Source organism: Rosa chinensis, chromosome 4 (assembly GCF_002994745.2).
Source record: "Rosa chinensis cultivar Old Blush chromosome 4, RchiOBHm-V2, whole genome shotgun sequence".
NCBI lineage: Eukaryota > Viridiplantae > Streptophyta > Magnoliopsida > Rosales > Rosaceae > Rosa > Rosa chinensis.
The window spans coordinates 29,012,971-29,036,904 of NC_037091.1; the positions used below are offsets into that span (position 1 = coordinate 29,012,971).

At 38.7% G+C, this 23,934-nt stretch overlaps 1 long non-coding RNA gene across 3 annotated transcripts; it reads right to left on the reverse strand.

Annotated features, from left to right (window-relative positions):
- Positions 1-818: 818 nt before the first annotated feature.
- On the reverse strand, positions 819-9,592 carry LOC121052438. Of its 3 annotated transcripts, XR_005809074.1 has the most exons (4): positions 9,390-9,592; positions 9,238-9,269; positions 9,119-9,168; positions 819-1,104 (listed from the first exon to the last, which is right to left on the reverse strand). It is a non-coding gene; the product is annotated as an uncharacterized LOC121052438 (long non-coding RNA). The 3 variants fall into 3 exon arrangements; XR_005809073.1 differs by having other exon boundaries at positions 9,238-9,592; XR_005809072.1 differs by lacking the exon at positions 819-1,104 and adding an exon at positions 1,462-1,866 and having other exon boundaries at positions 9,238-9,592.
- Between the last annotated feature and the right edge of the window lie 14,342 nt (positions 9,593-23,934).

Below are 23,934 nucleotides of genomic sequence, written 5' to 3' on the forward strand. Positions count from 1 at the left end.
TTTTGGCTCAATACTTTCTGAGGATGAAAGTTCAGAAAGCTCTTTATAAACGTAGCAGTAATATGTTTTATGTTCTGGTGCACCACCCCTAACAACGTGAAAAACACACACACACATATATATATATATATATATATATATAAGATATGAATGAACTAGAGTCTCCTAGGGTTTCTACTACGGAAAGGCTTTTCAAAAGAGGTTTTTATCCATGGATTAAAATCAGACGTTTGAAAGGAAAAGCCCATAAACCAAATGAAAAAAGTTTGAATGCTTTGGATAAAACCTTCCAAAAATTCTCATATCAGTACATTAGGATTGAAAAGATTTTCGCATCCTATGATAGGATTCAAAGGCAAGTTCAGTCCTAACCACTTTACATGCATGCACATGTATGCAAGACATACCTGATTGATGAGAGTGGTACATGAATCTTGAAGCATTCCATTCTTTCAAGGATCCAAGAGAAGAAAGTTATTACAAGAAACATGACTTTTGGTTGTTGAGCTTAGAAAATGCCAATCAAAATAAACATTGCACTAACAAAAAGAATTAAAGAAAGGCCACCTTACTACATTACTGTACATATATATATATTCATTTTTTTTATCTTTTATTTTTTAAGTAAAATGTGGCGACCCAAATGGGTATACCACAGCGCCGTAATATTAAGCCAATAGGAGCTCGATATGTCATAGACGTATCATAAACCTACCAACTTAATACTACAAGGCCTTTTGAAAATGCAAATTTTAGGAAATAGGAGACCAAGAAAACTTTTAAGAAAGGACTTTAAATCAAGAAACCCAACATTCAAATTAACAAGTCTGGAAATGGTTCAAAATAAAGTGGGAAAGTACATTGTGACACCTTAGGGCTTACATCATAACTGAAGTAAAAGGAGTTCAACAACAACAGTAAAACAAGGAGTGAGGCGCCCTCCCAGGTAGGCGGACCTCACAGAATTCAACTGAGTACAACATTGAAAGGAAAGCAGGTAAATTGATAGAGTACCAAAGCAGAAGGGCCTCAAGCAACAGCAACATACGAACTCGGCCAACGACCCACTTCTAATCCAAATTGTCCGGAATGACCTCGTTGTAACTTGAAATGTAGGGGTAAGTATTTCGTCCTCGCTAGCCCAATAGGGGCTGACCCAACCTTAGTTAGGTTTGAAAACTAATAGGTAAAATATAGCTACTAGAATATAGAATGCGCGCATTTGTAAAATCGAGTAAAACAAATGCAAACAAAAACAATCATAGTTGTTTCTTTTTAGGAAATCATATGCAGCATGCTTCACACAACTTGGAGCTCTGAGATACTTACATGCCGGTTAAACTAAAATAAATCAGTGACCGACCTGCTTCGTCATCCTTCGAGAACCAGCCAACTACTTTGTAGTCTTTGTGACTACAAGTAGTGAAAGTATCCATTTTCTGGCTCTGAGTCTCATATGACTGGTTCACTGTCTATACTCACCTTTCCTCGACAAACATAGGAGCACAGCCCCCTCCAGAGGTTCACAGTTATCGACACCATGAGATCCCTAGGAATCTACCCGTTTAGGTCCCATTCACTTTCAGGTCACAAGCACAAACATACAAAAGGGTATAGTATCTCAACATGGAAGTCTAGCCTCAGTTTTCGCAATCAACAGTTATCAGTTACGAAAACACATGTATCACGAGGCATCGATTAATGAACAACCAAAAATACTTGCAGGCAACATAACATTATGCTAGAGCATTCCACATATATCGAAAAGCCTCTAATAAGGAAGGGTTAGCTCACTCTACCTGGAAAATGCCGGCGTATTCCACACTCTGGTACTTCCCGCTTAAGCTTCCTTAACGATCGTGTTTCCTGAACCATTACTTAGTTTGTAAGTAATTATCCAGGTAAACATCATGACCAACTTTAAGTAGTCGCACACACTAAATCTTTTTTATTTCAATGAGGCCATTAATTATTTCTTTCAACCTTTACCAATTTAGGAAACTAACTTCTTTCTTAAAAAGGAAAACGTCATTATTGCTCCGCTAAACTTTCGCCAATCCGAGGGACCAAAGTCGAGTCGATCCTCACGTTTTATGAGGTCAGTCAACTATGGTCAACTCTTAGAGTTGACTTTTGACATTTGACTTTGACTTCTGACTTTTGACCAAGTATTCCTTTATTTACCATTATTTCTTATTTATTAAAAATAAATAAGTAAATAATTATAAATAAGGTTTTGTTCAAGAAAAACCTAATTTGTGTTTAGCCCAAACTCTAGGTTACTTGACCTAGTGGTAATAGGATTTAATTAGAAGGATCTAGAATCCTAATCAATGTAGAATTACTTTCCTTGTATGATTGAGATTCTATGCATTGTAATCCTCTATATAAAGAGGCCCCTATTATTAATGAGAACACACAGAAAATTCCTCTCAAATTCAGTTTCTCTAAAACACGTTATCAGCACGAAGCCCTAACCCTGAAATAAATAGCCAAACCCTGATTCAAGAAGCTAAAAACCTTGAATCCGAATACAAAACCTTGAAGCCTTTCTTTCCTCCACCTCACACCTTGAAGAACTCTATCCCAGGAGTCCAGAACTGGCAGCCCCACCTCAAGAACCGGCCGGAAAACCACCGAACCTGCCACCGGAAGCTCTATACAACTAGCAGCAAATATTCCACCGGTTCACCATCTTCCGGACCTCCGATTTCCACCAAATTTTGGTAACAGAAGCCTCTCAAGTGAAAGATACTGGAACAGGAAGAAAAAGTGAGAAAACCGGCCTAAAAGTTAGTGAACTGGCCGATTAAATCTCCTGCAGAAAACCGACAGAAAAGAAAAGAAAAGAAAAAAAAAAAAGGGAAAGGAAGCCCAGAAGCCCAAGCCCATGGTAGAGGCCCACTGACGCAGGCCCACTTCCACGTCAGCAGAAGGACCCACTGCCACATCAGCACACTGACCCACTGCCATATCAGCAAACAGGGACCCACTGCCATGTCATAAACAGGGACCCACTACCACGTCAGCAGGTCAGCAGTCAACGATCAACAGTCAACTCCGGTCAAACTATTTTCCGGTGACTTTCAGGCAATTTTCCGGCGACTTTTCCCGCCATTTTCCGGAAACTTTTTCCGACCACTTTTCCGATCAAATTTTCCGGCGACCGATTTTGAGGTATTTTTTACTAAATGTTTCCCTTTTTTTTAGAGTTTTTAAATTTAATTTCTCTTCTTTTTCGGGGACTTGCAACCTCCCTTCTTCTACCCCCCTTTCTTCATTATAGGGGAGACCAAATTAAGCCGAACTGTGGGGGTTCGTGCTCACTCCAAGCTTAGAGCTTGTTGAGATCTCCAAACTTAGAGTTTGTAGAGAATTTATGATCGACCACTTACATCATTGTTTCGATCTAATCCAATATCTCTCGGAAATTCATAATTTCTTGGAAGCGATTACGCTCAAAAATTTCATATGTTTTCGTGGTAGCCTATTTCGCTCCGAAACTAACCCTAATTTCTTGTTCTCTTTCAGGATGAGTAACCTGAACAAATTGGACTTTGCTCCATTGAGAATAACTGGCTCTGGATATCACAGGTGGGTTCGTGATATCCGCCAACATCTCAAGGCTGATGGAATCCTGCATATGATTCTAGAGCCTAGCCAAGACGTGCTAACTGTTGAGCAAGCTCAAGCTTTGGAAGCAAATAGAGCAGCCTTAGAGGCAAATAAGGCAAAAGCCATCATCCTAATGACTCGTCATATGGATGATTCGCTCCAGTACGAGTATATGAATGAAGAAGACCCCAGAAGGCTGTGGGTCTCACTCGAAGAAAGATTTGACAACGTCCGTGACTCCTTGCTTCCTGACCTAGAAGTGAGATGGCATAGCCTCCGCTTCTGTGATTTCAAGTCAGTTCTTGACTATAACTCGGAAGCACTTCGCATTAAATCCTTAATGGAATTCTGTGGCAAAAAGATCACAGATGCGATGTTGATTGAGAAAACTCTCCCTACCTTCCCCGTCTCTGCATTGATGGTTGCTAAGAACTATCAAATCAATGTAAATGCAAGACAGATCACAAGGTTTCATGAGCTCATTGGAGCTATGACTGTCGCTGAAAAGCATGACAATATCCTTGTGAAGAACTATAATTCGAGATCCGTGAAAACAGAACATATTCCGGAATCCAATTATAATCGCACCTCTAAGAGAGGGCGCCAAGAGCGAAACCCTAATCTTAGGTATACTTCTGGACATTCTGATCCATATAATCGCTCTACTTGGGAAGGTAACCGCCAAAATAGGCGAACACGGAACCGAAAAGGTAAACGTGGAAAGAGAGAGGGAGGCAATGTCTCTGGCCATGTTGGTGGCGCCACCAACACTAAGAGCCATCTAAATGACGCTTTCAAAGCGCCTCAATCAATGAAGTTCGAGCAAAGAGATGTATGTTCTCGATGTGGAGTGTCTGATCATTGGGCACACATTTATAGAGCTCGTGAAGAACTTGTCACCACCTACAAAGCATATTGTGAAGCAAGAGAAGCTCACTATGTGGAACAAGAAGATCAAGAAGATGATCTAGAGTGAAGGGTTGAAGACTACAAATCTGGCTGGGATCAATAGATCGCCAATTTTGTTTAAGTCTTTATTTTCCAAGAGATGTAGGCGATTGCCATATTGCTTTTTATTGGATTAGATTTTCTTTGATCATGGAAACAATGATGTACTCCGTTGGCTTATGAATAAAATTTCGAGTGCTTTTCATTATGACTCAATTTTGATTCTGAGCATATGACTTTGTGACTACGATGGCTAGACCATCAATATTAATTCAAGGACATGGAATAGCCCAAGTTCCACTTGCCAAATGGCACCTTGATTACTGCTGTCACAGAAACTCTCTACGCTCTTAGGGCAAATCGTACCCTATGAATAGCCAACGAATTCCATGCGAAAATGCATGTAGAGAACGGAAATGAGTTCCTTTGCATTACCTCTAATGATTGCGAACAAAGACGCATCTTAGAGAAGTTTATGTGTCTCTCTAGTGGACTTTATGTCACTATTCGAGCTATTAAATCCAATAAAGTTATGAGAGAAGATCTCTTGGATTTAGACACATATTGGCTTTGTCACGACAGGATAGATCATCCTAGTCATGATATGATGATCAGTCTACAAAAAGACTTCACACGGACATCTTTTCTCTCGAGCGAAATGAAGCATGAATCAAAAGTTGATTCTTAGATTAAGTGTGACCGACGCTGCTGCCTAGGGCACCGCCTCCGTCCACCACCAGCCTAGGGCTGGCGTAGTCCCTATCCATGACTCCATGGATGGCGTCCATCATGGTGATGGCGCCCTAGGTGATGCTGCAATCACCAACTTGCTTCAAAATAGCGTTTCAGACGCTCAGGCCTAACCAAAATTCTCATTGGTTGCTTATAAAGCCTCTCGCTCGTTTTATTAAGCCTGTTCCTTAGGGAAATTAGGAATGAGACCGTCCTATGAAAAGGATATGACATTACTCATTCTGTTCTTACAAAGAATCCATAGGGATTTTGTGGATTGATTCAACCAACTTGCGGACGCTTAAATATTTTATGATGTTGGTTGACACGCCAACACGCTGGTCACGTGTTGTGTCATTGTCCACCTATAAATGCTGCTTATGCTACACTCCTAGCACATATCATATGACAATGGACTCACTCCCCAAATCATCCTATTCAGTCAATTGAATTTGACTATGCTAGTGAGTTTACATCGAAGACTTTTTGATGGATATTGCAATGGGCTTGATGTTGGACATCACATTCCCATGTACACACCCAATTGGTCTTACGGACACGACTACGATGGTAGTCCAAACATTGGTAATGCGCACCAATCTTCTTACATCCGCTTGGGGTGATGCGATATCGCATGCAGCCATGCTAATTCGTCTACGACCTACCGCCACTCAATGTACCTCTGCGTTACAGCTAGTGACTGGGTACACGTATTTTGTACTTACGCACATTTGAGTGAGCCATTTATGTGCCAATTGCGCCGCCACAGCGCTCTATGATGGGTCCTTATAGACGAATGGGCAACTACATTGGATTTGGGACTCCAACAATCGTCCGCCACTTAATGCCTTTGCAACACGATCTCTTTACCGCTAGATTTGCGGGTTGTCACTTTGATGAGACAGTCTTCCCATCGTTAGGGGAAGATCAGAACACGGATGTTCAACAGGAACGACAGGAATTGTCGTAGTCTGTCCCCACTATGTCTCATCTTGATCCTCATTAAAGTGACGAGATCACACAAACATGCCTGCAAGGAAGGACATCCCTACGAGAGGACGTAGCGCCACCCTACACGGAGGTCGGCATGGCACCAATGCCAAAGAGAGTGGCACTCTGGCGTTACAGGTCATGGCCCCAGCTAGGATGCGTGGAGAGGCCCGTGGGTTCGAAGGATACTTTGGCACATTCCAATCCTTTGATCTTCAAGACTCAAAATCTGTCTCATGAATATCTTCTGGGTTATGGTTATCGTTGGGGGACGCCTCAACGTCAGAACCTATTCCTGAGAATATAGAGCTCTATGAAACTTACACTAGTGTACATGAGACGTGGGATAGAAACTCCATCAGAATTGATGATGTAGTTGCGTATTTTGTTGCGCATGAGTCTTTGAGTTAGATGATATCGAACCACGCTCTATTGATGAATGAATGCCAACGTAGAGAGTTTTTGGCCTAAATGGAAAGATGCGATCGAGGTTAAGATGGATTCTCTAACGAAGAGGAAGGTTTTCGAGCTAGAGATGCCAACACCTCCTAATATAAAACCTATTGACTAATGGGTCTTCGTTAGAAAGCGTAGTGAGAAAAAGAGATGGTAATCTCACCTTATGGCGCAAGGCTTTTCACAAAACGCCCTGGAATCGACTACGATGAGACATATTCTCTCGTAATGGATGTCATTGCACTCCACTACCCTGTCAGTTTGGTAGTTTCCGAATAACTGAACATGCAGCTTACAAATGTGGTCACTACATATCTCTATAGGGATCTAGATACGGAATATACATGAAGGTTCATGGCGAACTTCATTTACTCAAGTCAAGTGGCTCTAGACCATGGAGCGCGTTTACAAAGAGGTTGAAACGCTCACTAAAGTGACTGCTTGATTGGAAAGGGATATGCCCACGCGTTTCTATGACAAGTTTCGGATTCTATTGCGGTTCATGTTGGACATGATCTTCATTAGAGGCCCTTAAAGAGTTAAGGGAAACCGCTGAACACTTGAAATCCGAGTTTGAGATGAAGGATTTTGGGAGAACACGATTATGTCTCTGTTTGGAACTTGAGCATCGTGTCGATAAATGCTTAGGCATTTTGACAAGGTCAAGCCTTCAAGCACCCCCATGATCGTCCGTAGTCTTGATCCTGAAAAGGATCCTCTTCGTTCGAAGGATGATGACGAAGATGCGCTAGGGGCAGAAATGCCCTAGTTAAGTACAATAGGCGCATTATTGTACCTATCTCAATGCACAAGACCGGACATCTCATTTACCATGAACTTGTTAGCTAGATATAGCTCTGCGCCAACACGACGCTATTGGATTGGTGTAAAAGATATCTTTCGATACTTGAGATGTATGAATGATATGGGCTTGTTCTATCCCTATAGAGAGATGATGGATTCGGACCCATCACACACCACAAACGCCGCCAACGCTGGCCTGCGTTCTCTATCCCCATCCCAAAACGACATGTGTTTTGGAAGGTTTTGCTGATGTTGGGTATCTCTCTGACCCACACAATAGTCATTCCCAAACTGGTTAAGTGTTCACCATGGGAAAAGACAGTGATATCTTGGAGGTCTACAGAACAGACCGTAGTCGCTATATCTTCAAACAATGCAGAGATCATTGCTCTTCACGAAGTGGTTCGTGAATGTATATGGATTGAATCCATAGTTACGCATGTTCGAACAATTGTGGTCTGAAGTCTACCACAGATGAGCCTACGAGCATTTAGGATAATGCTACTTGTTTTGAACAAATGAGGCAAGGCTACATCAAAAGCGACAACACCAAGCATAATCAGCAACAACAGACACTCCTTGAGATCAAAGTGAACTAGGTTCGATCTGAGGACAGTGAGGCAAACTTGTTTACTAAGTCATTGCCCAAAACCACGTTCGAGAAACATGCGGCAAGAATTGGCTTTGCGGAAATTATCTGAACTCCCATGATCATAGTCATCAGGGGGAGGCGCAGACATCAGGGGGAGATGTCTACATGTTCACCTCGAAACGTGAAGGGTGTGTTGTGCTCTTTTTCCCCTTCGACCGAGGTTATTTTTGTCCCACTGGGTTTTTGTTACTCAGCAAGGTTTTTAACGAGGCAACGAAAGAAGCACCGCATTTGGGCAACACAAGGGGGAGTGTTCAAGGAAAACCTAATTTGTGTTTAGCCCAAACTCTAAGTTACTTGACCTAGTGGTAATAGGATTTAATTAGAAGGATCTAGAATCCTAATCAATGTAGAATTACTTTCCTTGTATGATTGAGATTCTATGCATTGTAATCCTCTATATAAAGAGGCTCCTATTATCAATGAGAACACACAGAAAATTCCTCTCAAATTTAGTTTCTCTAAAACAGGTTTTACTTTTACTTTTACCCATTTACTCCTCCCTTTACACCCTTTTACTTACCATGATTTTCACCTCCACACTTTCACTTTTACCTTTTTACCTCCTTTTTACCGAATTTACCTTTACTTTCACCTTCTTCACTTTTTACCACGGTAAAAACTCATTTAATCCAACTTTTACTCTTTTTCTTTATTTTCTTTTTCTTCCAAAAACAAAGCTATTTCTTTTCTTCTTCCTTTTCTTTTTCTTTTGGCCAAAATTACACAACAACAATCACCAAATCTTCGACACAATTTTACCAACACTTTGAAAACTTGGCTAACAAAATCCTACTAATTAAACCATCCTCAAATCTCTACTTTTCACAATTTTTCCACCAACTAAATAATTCAACAAAAATCATTATCAACCAAAGAAATTCCAAAAATTCTAGGGTTTGTCCAAAACCCATTCCTTACCCTTTCTTCTTCAAAACTCACGGCCTAATCCTCCTCCTTGGCCTTCTTCACTACAAATTCGTCAAACATCAATATCACAACCAAAAACTTGAAAAATGGTTGCATGGATAGATCCTTACCACAAATCATTGCCAAACCCGTAGCCTAGCCTCTTGGTTTAGGGAAAATCGGGTTCATGCAAACAAAATCACAAATCAAAATCAAAAACTCGGATTTAGGAAGAAATAGGTGTAGATCGGATGAATAGAGGCTAGATTAGGATGAAGATTACCTTGATTTGAGCTTGGAAAGAAGAAATGACAAAAAGCCCCAATTTGGCTTCAGGATCTAGGGTTTTTGGAGGATTAAATGGCAAAATTTCTTGATTTTGATTGGAGAAATGGAAAGAGGGGATGAAGAGAAGAAAATCTGGAAATTTTGGTGAGGATTGGGATTCCGGCGACGGCGGCGATTTCCGGCGAGAAGGAAGAGAGAGAAGCTCTCGGATAGAGAGAGAGAGAGCTGAAGGGAAATGAGGCTAGGGTTTGGTTTGGGTGTGGTTTAGTTTCTTTATATACTCATGATGAGAAAAGACTAAGTTAACCTTTCTTATGGGCTTTGGGCCTTAATCTGATTTCTCACCACAATCCTAGCCTACTTATAGGCCCAATGCACAAATATCCAATTTAACTTCCAACTCTCCTTTTTAATTTCCCTAAAGCCCACTCCGAAAGTACATCTTCAAACATCCTTATTTCTCCGACAGCCCACTACAGCCATTCAATTGAAGTCCCAGACTTGGGTTCTCCAACAAGACCTCAAGAAATCTTGGAAAAAATTGGACTCGGGTTCTCATTTCACCCACTGTATGCAACAAATCAAAGAGAGAGAATCGGAGACCAAAGAGGCGACGAGAGGAAGGAGATGGGATCTGCGACTCTGCTTTAGTGGAGGAGACAGATAAGAAAATGACCCAAATACCCCTATAAAATTAGCAAGTTAATGCCGTCATGGACAGCAGGTACGTATGTTGGGTCGGACTGGTTATTTGAGGTACTAATGTGATAGTTTCGGAAAGTTAGGTATGAAAATTTAGAATGGGCTATAGTTGGAGTATTGTTTCTAAATTTTTCCCAACTTTTAACATTATCTTTACACATCAGAGAGCTTTTTTAAACTTGGAAGATTGCAATGGTCCTACTAAGAGACAAACCAAGCAATTGCAAGCTAATTACAACCAAAGTGCCTGCATCATGGGGTCAAAGTGTTTTGCTTTAATTAAGCCACCATTTCATAACAATCCAAAATGCCAAATCCAATTTATACATCAGAAAAGGCAATCAGTTACAATTGGGTATCTACTAAAAATGAAAACCATACATTAGAGTCCTACTAGCTACATACTAAAAGTACTAGGAAAAGCTAAAACCCCAAATTTATTCTTCCCCTAGGTTAAACTTGATCATCTTCCTATATCCACATTACTTGATACCATAGCACAAAGCCACAACCCATCGCCATACACTTGATCACTTACACAAGCAGTATAAGCTTCCCTCCATACACTACAATGTCCATTAAGCCCTCATTGCACTCGCAAGACTTCACATAATATGGCACCCATTTTTATTTTCATCACTGAAAAAGGTGAAGGTATCAAAATCGGCGGAATAGTAGGGATGTGGTGGATAGTTGGGTTGTGGTGGATAGGATGGCGGTGGCGGATGGTTTTCAAAGTGATACGATGGCGGCTCAACCTCAGTTCCCCCCAAACCCCAATGTGCATACGTGTGCGTCTGAGAATAAATAGGTTGTGTAGCACAGCAAGCCGCATCGTAGCTAATGCAGGGATGCACCTCATTGTAGTTCATCGCATGCACTAGAGCAGAGTACGGCTACAGATGCTACCTTAGGTAAGGGTGCTCATACCCATGCTGCTGAGGTGGAGGGCCGTCATAGGCTGGAACTTGAATTAGGCTCTAGACATTAGGCGTTCGGCTCTGGACATTAGGCATTTGGCTCGAGACATTGGGCGGCCCATGAGGCGGAGGCCCGTGCTGAGTTGGTGGCGATCCAGTGCATCGCCAGCCGGTTCACCCTCAGCAGCATTGCCATTGTCCTTCCCATTTCTCCCCTTGTTCTTTTTCTTTTTACCCCCACCACCACTGCCATTGCCAGCACCACTTCCACTTTTCTCACCTATGTACAGCTTTAATCTCCCCACGGCCTGGTTTGGTTCCTAGGAGATTTCAGATTGGTCAGTCTGTTTCTCTTTGCTTTGGGGGTTGCTTTACTTCCTTGATCTAGTCTATTCTTTTTTATATTCTATGGTGAGTAAAGCCCAAATTTACCCTTACTATGTGCGCGCAATTACCATCGTGCTTCTTCTCCTAGTGTTGCTGAGAATTTGCAACAATCTGTTTAGAGTAGTGCTAGTATTGGTAAGATTAACATTGTCAGGCCCGTTATTAAACCCGTGCATGAAGAAATGCCAAGAAAAATTTTAAAAGATGTCACTAATGGTGTTAGTGTGAAGAAAGGTGTGACTGATGTGGATGTGCCTTGTGAACCTTTAGATGCTGGGAATAGGATTCGCTTTCATCCTGGGATTTCTGCTCTTCCTCCTAAAGCTCCTGATCCATTAGATCCTGGACCTGAGAGACATCCCATTACAATGGCTATTGCTAGCTTAGTTATTGGTGATTCTGATGTTAGGAATCAAGCTGGCTCTATGTGTGTGCAAGATATGGTCTCTGAGGAGAATGTGATTGTTCCAGCCAGCTGGGATAAGATAAATGATGTTGCAGCCTCTTCTACTTAAGAGGCTATGATGGCTGTTTGTTAGGGTTTAGCCCGCCGTTGACGCCTCACTCATTTTAGCTTTTATGATGTCGAAGTTATTAGTGTGAAATGTTAGGGGTGCCAGAGATCAATCCTTGGTATAATCCATGATTTAAAGAGAATTCATCACTTTGAAGTTTTAGTGGTGTCTGAAGCGCCTGAAGTCCAAATCGGTCAAGCTTTAGATGTTCTTAAGAAGTTGTGCTTTTCTAGTCATTATGTTGTTGATGTTATTGGCTTTTTTGGTGGTTTGTGCATTCTTTGGAATGAGAATTTGGTTAATAACAATTCCTCTCTTTTTTTAATATAAAAATATAAAATTATAGTAAGTAATCAAGGAATTAACTAAAATGACATTTGACTTATACTCTCTTTGGGTAAGATTATGCAAATAAAATGAATTAAATTACCTGAGAGAAAATGTTTTTGGGCTAAGATGTCCGGTCACCCAATGTGCGAATATGAATGCTTAGATAATCATCTTCGGGAGCTGAAATAATCGAGAAGGGATGCCTATAAGACACATTAATCGTTATAAATTACTACGATAACTAAATAAAAGTCTAAAATGATTGCTTATTAAGCCAAAAAAAAAAAACACAAAAAATGTCAAATAAAAAAAAATGATGAACAAAATACCATTGAAATGGGGAAATAGCGGAACAATTTATGTAAATGTTCTGTCCACTGGTGTATTTTAATCCCTATGGTTTAGACATATGCAGTGCCAATACATTCCCAGGTAAATTGCAACATGTAATTATTGGAATTCCAGAAAATATGTTTGATTATTCAGCTTTTCGAAAAAGCAATAATGCATTAGCTATTGCTGGAAAGAAATTAAACAACTTTCGAAAACAGTAACTATACCTTTAAAATCTTCACTGTTTCATATCCAGACTTGAAAGCACGAAGTAAACGCTCACATGCATACATTATTACTGGGAAAGCCAGATACATCCATATTTGCAACGACCATTCATGAAAACAAACATGTTATAAAGTGATGAAGCAGAAAATAACAAAGGGCTTTACCGTTTATAAAATTTGCTTCACTAGACTAGTACAATAATTTGAAGGAGCACTTACTGTTTTCTTGTCCCAGTCCTTGGAGAGGTAGAGAAAGTATCAATGGATAATAAAAACATCGTACACTATGACAAAGAGGTGGTGGGAGTACCAGAAGGCATTGAACCCAGTAAGTTTCTTTAGGGTTTTAGGGGGGTTTCTTAGTCGATTGTGACAGAACCAAGGTTGAGTCAATGTGTATGCCACGAGCCAGCCGTCGGTGCCCTTCACGAACCACTAGTAGTCGTCGGGCTGAAAAACGGCTTCATCTTGTCGTATTGATCATTGGTCCAATGAAGTAGCTTAGGGAAGTGGCATGTCAGATGGTAAAAAATTCTATGAGTAAAATCATAGGTGTTGGTACAGTGCAATTAACGATGTTTGATGGTATTGTGAGAATACTTGAAAATGTGAGGCATGTTCCAGAATTGAAGAAAAGCTTGATTTAAATTTCGGAGCTTGATTCTCGTGGCTACCAATACATCGGGCAAGGTAGAGTTATTAAAGTCTCCAAAGGTATTTTGGTTGTCATGAAAGGTATTTGGGTTGGAAACTTGTATAAATTGTTTGGAAGCACGGTTGTTGTTGGTGCACAAATGGTGATAGAACATGATGAATGTCCGGTGTGGTTATGGCATAGAAGATTGGGTCACATGAGTGAAAAAAGTATGGGGATCTTGATGAAAAGGGAGCTTAATTATTCCCGTGCTTAGGTGACAAGGATTTTTGTGAGCATTGCGTATATGGGAAGCATCATAAGCAAACCTTCAAGGCCGGGAGTCACACTACTAAAAGCATACTTGACTACATTCACTCGGATTTATGGGGCCCGTCTCTCACTAAATCATGTGGAGGTGCATCATACTTCATATCTTTCATTGATGATTACTCAAGGAAAGTGTGGGTAAAATTCTTGAAGTCAAAGGATGAAGCTTTCATTGCATTCAAGCATTTCAAGACCGAGGTGGAGAAAGAAAGCGGAAGGTGCATCAAGGTGATTAGAACCGATAATGGCTTGGAATTTGTAAACAGAGTCTTTCTCAAATATTCCAAGGATGAAGGATTGTCATGCATAATACCATTGTTTGGAGCCCTCAATAAAATGAGGTGGCGGAGTGCATGAATAGAACTTTGGTGGAACGTACAAGGTGTATGTTGAGCAATGCGGGTGTTGGTAAAGAGGTTTGGGCTGAAGCCATCAACACAACTTGTTATCTTGTGAATAGGTCACCTTCGGTGGCATTGGGATAGAAAAGACCTCAAGAGGTTTGGTACCAGTTCACCGAATGCGCTGTAAAATAAAGGCATTTAACCCACTTTAATCACTCCTGAGGTGTAATCATCCACTAGGTCCTATTACAATGGTTTTAAAGCATCTCAATGTGTCTTACACAAGAATGTTATGCAAAGTCCGATAGGGTGCCCAATAGGTTGCCGCGCTTTTATGATAAGGCACTGAAAGAATGGGAAAGACGATCTCACGTGGGCTCAGTGATGCTAGTGGATACTGTCCATACAGAATCATCTCCTGCGTGAATACCCAAGCAAATAAATCAAACCACAATCAGATGCATCAAACAATGATTCTACTCGTAGTTGAAAGAACAGAAGTTTTCCTCGTTGTTCAGTTGTTCAAGAATAATGGCGTTGAGTTTCTTGACCTTGGGATTAGTCAGTTCTATTTCTCGATGGGTTATAACTCAGCGGTAGAGTGTCACCTGGACGTGGCCCGAAAGAAAGACCAAGTCTAAAACCCGAAAGTGTTATTCCACCATAAAGTTGATTTGGATTGAGCGCACGGTCTGAAGTTAGTGAGAGCACGTAAGTACTACCAGAGGCAGCCTAAGGTAGAAGAGACAAAGTCATCATGAAGCGGTGTTCCTCAAACGGGAGTTGAGAGAACTGCTAAGGTTGTTGGTCCATTGGCGAGGACAAACCTGTATTCTACGGATCTATTTGCCGAAGCGCTCATCTGGTTAGGCAAAGAGAGTAATTCCAACTATTAGTGGGGGAAAGAGCCGATAAGGCAATTGTTCCACCTGTCGATGAGTGGTTCGTCAGCAGAAGCATGAGCTGTAGTAACCTTTTGACCAAATCTGAAAGATAAGGCAAGTGCTGCTTCATCGGCCAAACCAATGGACGAACTGAATCTGTCCAACCTGAACCGTACTAGCTTTAAGGCAGTTTCAATGCCTTAACGATTATCATTTTGGCTGAAAATTTGTAGAGATGATCTATATATTAGTACCTAAAAATTGAACGGTCGAGATGTGGATATGAGACTGAAAAGTGACCCTAAACTATAACCTCGCACTTTAATTTCCGAGCGAAGCCTCGCTCGTGATAAAAATATATATATATATATATATATATATTTTTGGTCTGATCAGCATTTGTTAGGAACGTCTTCCATGCTCGGAGTTTGGAGTGCTCGGTTTATTTGGGCCCAGCCACGTGAGCAGCACGTGTCAGTTCAGTAAGAGGAAATGTAGGTGGGAAAGGCTTAGCCTGTTCCCGGTTAAGATTTCGAAAGGAGGGGTAAATGTAATTGCAAAGTTCATTTTCTTCATATCTTCTCTGATTACTGCTATACAAAAATATGAACAGAGCTTTAAGAATATGTCCAACAATTCAAAAGTGATTTATTCTCATTCAACTTCTTTGTTTGGGTACATACGAAATCAAAACCATTTTAAACCTTGAAACCATGTGGTCAAAGTAGAGAGCCACTGCCACTTAAACAAGAATAAAAACCACATATAGATCCCAGTGGTTGGTCGCCGATCCTCCTAAATCCCAGCAGCAACTTTCTAGCAGCAGCAGTATTCCTTGACTATCCCAGCCGCGGTAGTATTGATCAACCTAGCTGAAGCCGCCTAAAACACCAAATTTTTAAATTGGAACCAAAAGATGACTTCGATTATACCATCATGTATAGCTTGGGGAGAGGAGGAATTTCCATACCTCACTTGCAGCCAACGGCGCTGGAAAACGCATCAAAACCGTCGATAAACCACGAGTTTTCGAGCTCTATTCGTCATCTCTCGTCGTTGATTGACCAAATGAAGGCCATTTTCATCTTCGTGCTGCCAAGCGATTAAGACACCGCCGGTCCGACATCGAGATACAGTCGAGACTGGTTCCTTCTGGACCCGATGGGACTGGTTCCTTCTGGACCAATCTGAACATATATATATATATATATGTGTGTGTGTGTGTGTGTGTGTAGAAAAATTCAACGGTTAAGATTGAGCGGTGATGATTTGAATGATCCAGATCTAGCCACCAATTTTATTTTTGTTAAAAATAAATTTCAGTAATTCAAAACTTCGTAAATTCCCTTTCAAAAAAAATTCATAAATTCAAAATTGTTGCAGAAATTTACATAAAGAACAAAAAGTAAGAACAAAACTAACAACACTAGAGAGATAAGTTGCGGGTTTTTTTTGTAATTTTCTTTTCTCTATTAAAAAAAAAGATTTAAGTTGCTAGACAGATCGAGAGTAAAAATTTACACAATTATTTTGAAAAGTCACCGCTACTTTTAACCTTTATTTTCATGGCCAGCACGAACATTTCTTTACCTTTATTGGCACTTGACAATTTGACATGCATATTGCTCACTCACAGCAAATACTATCATTTGTCATATCAAGCAATCACCTTTTATTTTTTTGGTAAATATGAAGTAGTGGAAATTACAACACTTACTGTGATCATGAACAGGATGGAGGAAACCGTTGGATTTATCAAAATCAACCATTGGATGTCATCATGACAAAAAGAAATAATTATGGTCAAAATTTCATCTATTTGATTGTTTAGATCTTACAACATCCTTATATGCCTACTAATGTGATATAACTTGTTTATTAGTTATATCAAATACCATACCTTCCATGAGGAACAATGTGGAGGAAATAGACTTTATTAAAATCGACTGTAGGATGTTATCATGATAAGAAGAAATAGTTATGGTCAAAATTTCAGCTATTTTCGTCGTCGTTTGGGTCTCGATCTAGTACGTCAACCCTAAACCTTAAATACCACATAAAACTAATATGCTCATAACTGCTCACTCGTAACTTTTTTTTTTATCTGTCAGGTCTCACCCTCTCGTGGGTAGGAGCTATATATATCAAATAATGTAAAAATTTAGGGAATTGTATCTCATCAAGGGTCGGCTCCCATTAGGGAAGTATAAGCTTTTAAAGGGTTGACTGGTTTATTTCATGTCGAAATGACGGCGGATCGGGTTAATTTTTTTACATAATAGCTATAAATAGATGGGTAATTTCAAATTTATCGATTTTTGATTTCAATTGTTTAGATCGCACAAAATCCTTATATGTCTACTAATGTGGTATGACTTGTTTATTAGTTGTATCAAATACTATACCTTCCATGAGGAAAAATGTTGAGGAAATAGACTTTATCAAAATCAACCATAAGATGTTATAATGATAAGAAGATATATTTATGGTCAAAATTTCAACTATTTTCATCGTCGTTTGGGTCTCAATTTAGTAGGTCAACCCTAAATCTTAAATATCACATAAAACTAATATGCTCATAACCGCTCACTCGTAACTTATTTTTTCGATCTATCAGCTCTCACACTTTAATGGGTAGGAGCTATATCAAACAATGTAAAAATTTTGAGAATTTTATCTCCACAATGGTCGGCTCCCCTTAGGGAAGTAGAAGTTTTTAAAGGGTTGACCGGTTTATTTCATGTCAAAATGACGGCGGATTGAGTTAATTTTTTTTACATAATACCTACTAATATGCTATAAATAGATGGGTAATATCAAATTTATTGATTTTTAATTTTGATTTTTTTTTTGGATTGCACAAAATTGTTATATGTCCACTAATGTGGTATAACTAGCTTATTAGTTGTAATGAAAAGAATACCTTCCATGAGCAACAATGTGTCGGAAATAGATGTCGATCACGCCCCAAATTTTGAATAACAAATTCAAATTCGAAACATGAATTTAACAACTTTAATCAAATAAACGTTCTGAATTTATTTCTTTTCTCAGAACAATCACACACAAGCCACTAAAATTTCAAATCTCGCAAACCTCGAGTTAAATATTACAACTCACTCATACAAAGTAAATTGGTGAAGCTCTAATTGAGCATAACTCACCTCACAATTTACAAAAGCTGTAACACCAAAATAAATACTCTAACCCGCACGATTTCCGCCCTGATTCTCCTAACCTGCAGGATTTTCCCGCTACACAATTTGAATTGTGTACTGGGATTGCAACAACACCAAACCTGGTAAGCTTTTGACAGCTCGTGTGAGTAAACAAGAAAGAACTGTTGATTTTATTAAATCACAAATCAATTAACTCAATAAACAACCAACATCACGTCTGCAAGGAGACATCAATCCACTCACGAGAAAATCACGAGGAATACATTTTCACAATCCTCAAAATCACAATACACCACTTGGGTCCTACAAACACTTAACCCCACTCTGGTCCATCTTGACCACACGTTAGAGCTCTAACTACATCGCTACAGTCACCTTGGCCTAGGTGCAAGTAAACGACATATTCCCAGGTTAACTTAATAACCCTCGAACTTTGGGCTCTCAGCCCTCAGAACAATATACTTCGGTTAATAATAACCGTCGAACTTCGGACACCCCCGTCCTCAGAACAATATACTCCGGTTAATAATAAACCATCGAACTTCGGACATCCCCGTCCTCAGAACCCTACATTCTCCACTCTATACATTCTCCAATATAAATCAAGTTCATCACATATAAATATGGAAAAATCACATTTCAATCCATGTAAATAAATCATCAACATTTCACACTCTTCAATGTCACACCAATTCGTATATAATCATGTAATTATATCTATACGTAATCACCCATTCAAGAGTGACCACTAATACCAACTATAGTTCACACAAGAAAATTGTGAAATTCATTTTGTATAATTAAATCATTTTACTTACCTATGGACCGTAGTTGATCAAGTCCATGTGATTTAAAACAAATATGTATTCCATAAATATTTTCACACAATTACTGCAGAAAATAAAGTAATTAAAAGTACTCGGTTCGTAATATGAACCACGTGAGGTTTACTCACCTTTAAATTCCCGCTGCATCTTCTTAACAGCTCAAACAACGATTCACCATCGTCCGCCAAATCAATCCATCGATCACCTAATCCAATATGATCTTAACTTAGCCAACAACTCAAAACATAAATAAATGACGATCCAACGGTCGGATCCTCACAGATCGCCCTTAGGATCATCCTCCTAAATTATCAGAAAGATCCAACGGTCAGATCTTCCTGAATCGTCCTTATAAACATCTCCACAAAATTTTATGAAAATCCGAAGGTCAGATTCTCACGAATCACATTCCGAATCACTGTTTTGCAATTATACGAAGATCCAACGGTCGGATCTTCGCCCATGACCACACAAGGTCACAGGGACAGCCATACGATCAACATATCAAAACTACAAGTCCATCGGACAGTCCGATCTTCACAGATCATTAATCGAACAATCGAAATCAATCGAAATCGTAAAATTCATAACTAAATCATACGATATCCAAAAAATGCGTATAATATATCGAAATGATCGTATTGAAATGTAGAATCTAAAAATGTAAAGAAATCACATTTTTGACCCCCAAGGTGACCGGAAAGGGCCGCCGGAGTTAGGGACAGAGCCGCCGCCGACCACCGCCAATGGTGTCGGGGCCAGGCTGCTCCTCTTCATCTCCTCAAGCCCAACCACTTTCCTAACTAGCATGAAGTTTGAAAACGAAAGGAAGTGGTCGAAAATTTACCTAGAACACTCGGTTTGGCCGGAATTTTTCCAGAAACCGGTGAGTGCTCCGATCCACGTAAAAACTTCTACAACTCGCTTCGATCCCTTCATGAAACTTGTTCAGAACTTCAATCTGAGTTCACCAGTCCAAGAATCTTGAAGATTGGTGGTCTAGAACTCGAGATATCGGCGTTGACTCAAAATCGGGCTCAAATCGGACCGAGCTTGCCGCCGCCGTGCAAGCCCGCCACAGACAGGTGCGCAAGGACCAGACAAAGCCAATGGAAGAAGTTTGGTAAGGATTGGTGGCCAGAGGAGGAAGATATGGCCGGTGGAAGTTGAGAGGCGATTTTCGGCCGGTTTGAGAGAGAGAGAACGCAGGTTTCTGTTTTCGAAAACTGAAAATATTTTTGAAAATTTTCCAAAAATGGAAGCTTTATACCAAATTGGAAACTTTTTCAAAAAATCATAACTAATTCTTACAAATTCCGATTTTTACGTTCCGCATATGCACGTGATCGTATCGACGAGCTCTACAACTTTCATGAAGGATGTTTTCCCAAATTCAATACATATAAAAAGTCGATTTCTTGAATCGAATATTTCGAGCTTTTTGTTAAAACAAAATGCTTCGGAACTTCGATAATTCTAAAAATGAATTAATTCGAGCAACATTCGTGCAAAAGCACTTTATTCACTCCGCACAACTTCACGAGACGAAAAATGAAAATTGTGGTTATTACAATAGATTTTATCAAAATCGACCATAAGATGTTATCATGATAGGAAGAAATGGTTATGGTCAAAAATTCAGTTATTTTCGTCGTCGTTTGGGTCTCGATCTAGTAAGTCAACATAAACCTTAAATACCACATAAAATTAATATGTTCATAACCGCTCACTCGTAACTTATTTTTTTGATTTGTCAGCTCTCATGCTCTCGTGGGTAGGAGCTATACCAATTAATGTAAAAATTTTGAGAATTTTATTTCATCAAGGGGCTCCCCTTAGGGAAGTAGAGGCTTTTAAAGAGTTAACCAGTTTATTTCATGTCGAAATGACAGCGGATGGGATTAATTTTTTTAAATAATGCCTATTAATACGCTATAAATAGATGGGTAATTTAAAATTTATCAATTTCCAATTTCGATTTGTGCGACAAATCCTTATATGTCTACTAATGTGATATAACTCATTAAAAAAAAAACTAGTTGTATCAAATATCAGACCTTCCATGAGGAACAATGTGGAGGAAATAGACTTTATTAAAGTCAACCGTAGGATGTTATCATGATAAGAAGATATAGTTATGGTCAAAATTTCAACTATTTTCATCATTGTTTGGGTCTCGATCTAGTAGGTCAACCATAAACCTTAAATACCACATAAAACTAATATGCTCATAACCGCTCATTTGTAACTTATTTTTTTGATCTGTCAGCTCTTACGCTCTAATAAGTAGGAGCTATATCAAATAATGTAAAAATTTTGAGAATTTTATCTCCCCAATGGTTGGCTCCCTTTAGGGAAGTAGAAACTTTTAAAGGGTTGACCGGTTTATTTCATGTCGATATGACGGCAGATCGGGTTAATTCTTTTACACAATACCTATTAATACGCTATAAATAGATGGGTAATATCAAATTTATCGATTTCCAATTTTGATTGTTTAGATCGTACAAAATCCTTATATGTGTACTAATGTGGTCTTAACATGTTTATTAGTTGTATCAAATACTATACCTTCAATGAGGAACAATGTGAAGGAAATAGAATTTATCAAAATCGACCGTTGGATGTTATCATGATAAGAAGATATAATTATGGTCGAAATTTCAGCTATTTTTGTCGTTGTTTGAGTCTCGATCTAGTAGGCGAACCCTAAACTTTAAATATCACAAAAAACTAATATGCTCATAACCGCTCCAAAATTGATCTAATTCGGTCAATGTTTCGACCCCAATCCTCTAGATCAATCGAATAAGAATTTATAGCTATTTATCGACTTTACCCTTCAAAGGGCAAGACCGTCAACGAATACAAGGCTTGGAAAAGCGATAGTTGGATGTGAGAATTACATCATTTTTTGGTTTCCGGTCCAAAAATTGATCTAATGTGATCTATGTTTTGAACTTTTGATTTTGATCCTCTAGGTCAACCAAATAAGACTTCATAACCCTATTTTTATCGATTATGCCATTTAAAGAGCAAGACCGTCAATAGATATAAGAGTCTGCACACCGACCGTTGGATGTGAGAATTAAATTATTTTTAGGCAACTATGTACAAAAATTAGGGAGAAGATCATTGCGGATTTGTTGTTTTTAGGGAACTATTAATTTTGCGGAAAAAAAAATTAAGAGTGGTTCTAGTTAGACCTCCCAATTTGCTATTTAGACCTCTTATAATTTTTGTAAAATTTTATTTCCTATTTTACCCACTAAAAAAATAAGAAGAAGAGAAAGAATTTCCTATTCATCACAAACCCAGCTATTTGATCTTCCTCACAATGAGACCTTAAAAAACAACAAGAATTGGTCTTTGGGCGTGGATCCGGGAAGCCAAATCTCCCCTTTGAGCAACAAAATGAGCAAAGAATTCATCAAATCATGCTTTCATATTTCATATTTTCTTCTTGCGCGTAACATATTCTCTATTTAATTCCAATTTAGAAAAGATCATCACATCATCATCAAAATTGCACCTCCCTCCAAAAAGGTTCAATCTTTGCCTCATTAAACATTATTGATGCATCAAAAAACCAAAATAAAGACCAATTTTTTGTGCGAAGCAATCCAATTTTGGTACCTCTTGCTTTCTTAGACCCAGGAAGACTAAACCCAATTCAATATCATGTTTTTCCCCGATTATCGTTTCAACTTATATAAAATTATAAATATGGATTTGGCAAGCCTTCAATTTGAACCCCAACCCAACCACATACTTAGCTAATAAGTCTCAATTCAATCTCAAAATCAAGAACAAGTAGTCAATGATTATGGAAGCCATTATTGTTTATCCAGAGCTTGGGTGGAAAAAGAATGAAAAATAAAACTTGTTGATCAATCTCCATGACCTTATATTAAAAGAATAGAGAACCTTAGGTGGGTTGAACAAATGAAAGAAAGATGATTTGACTCTGTTAAGGATAACACATGATTAAAAGAGGCAGTTTTTATTATTAAAAAAAAAAAATTTATAGAAGGGATAAAATAGGAAAAAAAATTTACAAAAATTAGAAGAGATCTAAATAGCAAATTGAGAGGTCTGAATAGAACCTCCCAAAAAATTAATGCTAATAGCCAACGTCCATCTACTTGAAAATAGAAAATGCAACCGCGCGATGCCGCGGGAATTGGATTTGTTAGTTTTTAATAATTTTTTAAGTAGTGCTTAGTTGTTAAACAATTATTTTTGTAATTCTGATAAAAAAATGTAATAAATCATAGTTACATAAGTTTGAGAAGTACAATTTAAGATTGTAGCTTAAGCAGATTATAACCGATTCATAAACAAAGTTTCTATAGTGTAAGTTTTAATAAGCTGCTTGAACAGATTACACATTTGCGAGAACTAGAATTACAGAAATATGATTAATGAAACTCTTCCATTTTTAAGATTAAAAAAAAAAACTACTTTAGGTATCATTTGTAGAAATTTACAAATACAAAACAGAATTGTTCTCCCATAAAAAATAAAAAGACAGATTGTAATTTTAGTTAAAAGTTGGGAGTAAAACCGTCATTCTACTGTTACATGACCAATGTTAAACAGTGGATCCATCTTTAGTATTATGTATAATAACAATAATTTTTAGCTGGTTGATGTGGTTTTTTCAGAAGGGACAAAAAGTTTAGACTTCTTTATTTTGTATTTATTTTTCTCTAATCTGACTACTTGATGTAAGAAACGTAGTTTATTAGGAAAAAGAAAAAGAAAAAAAATAAAAAAAATAAAAATAAAAATAGAGGAGAATAGGTGGAGGTGGGTCGAACTTGGATACCCTTAAGAAGTTTAGTTGTGACTTGACAAAAAAAAAAGAAGAAGTTTAGTTGTGCCTTAACCACTGTACAATGCTTCCTTCATTAACGCTCCAAGAG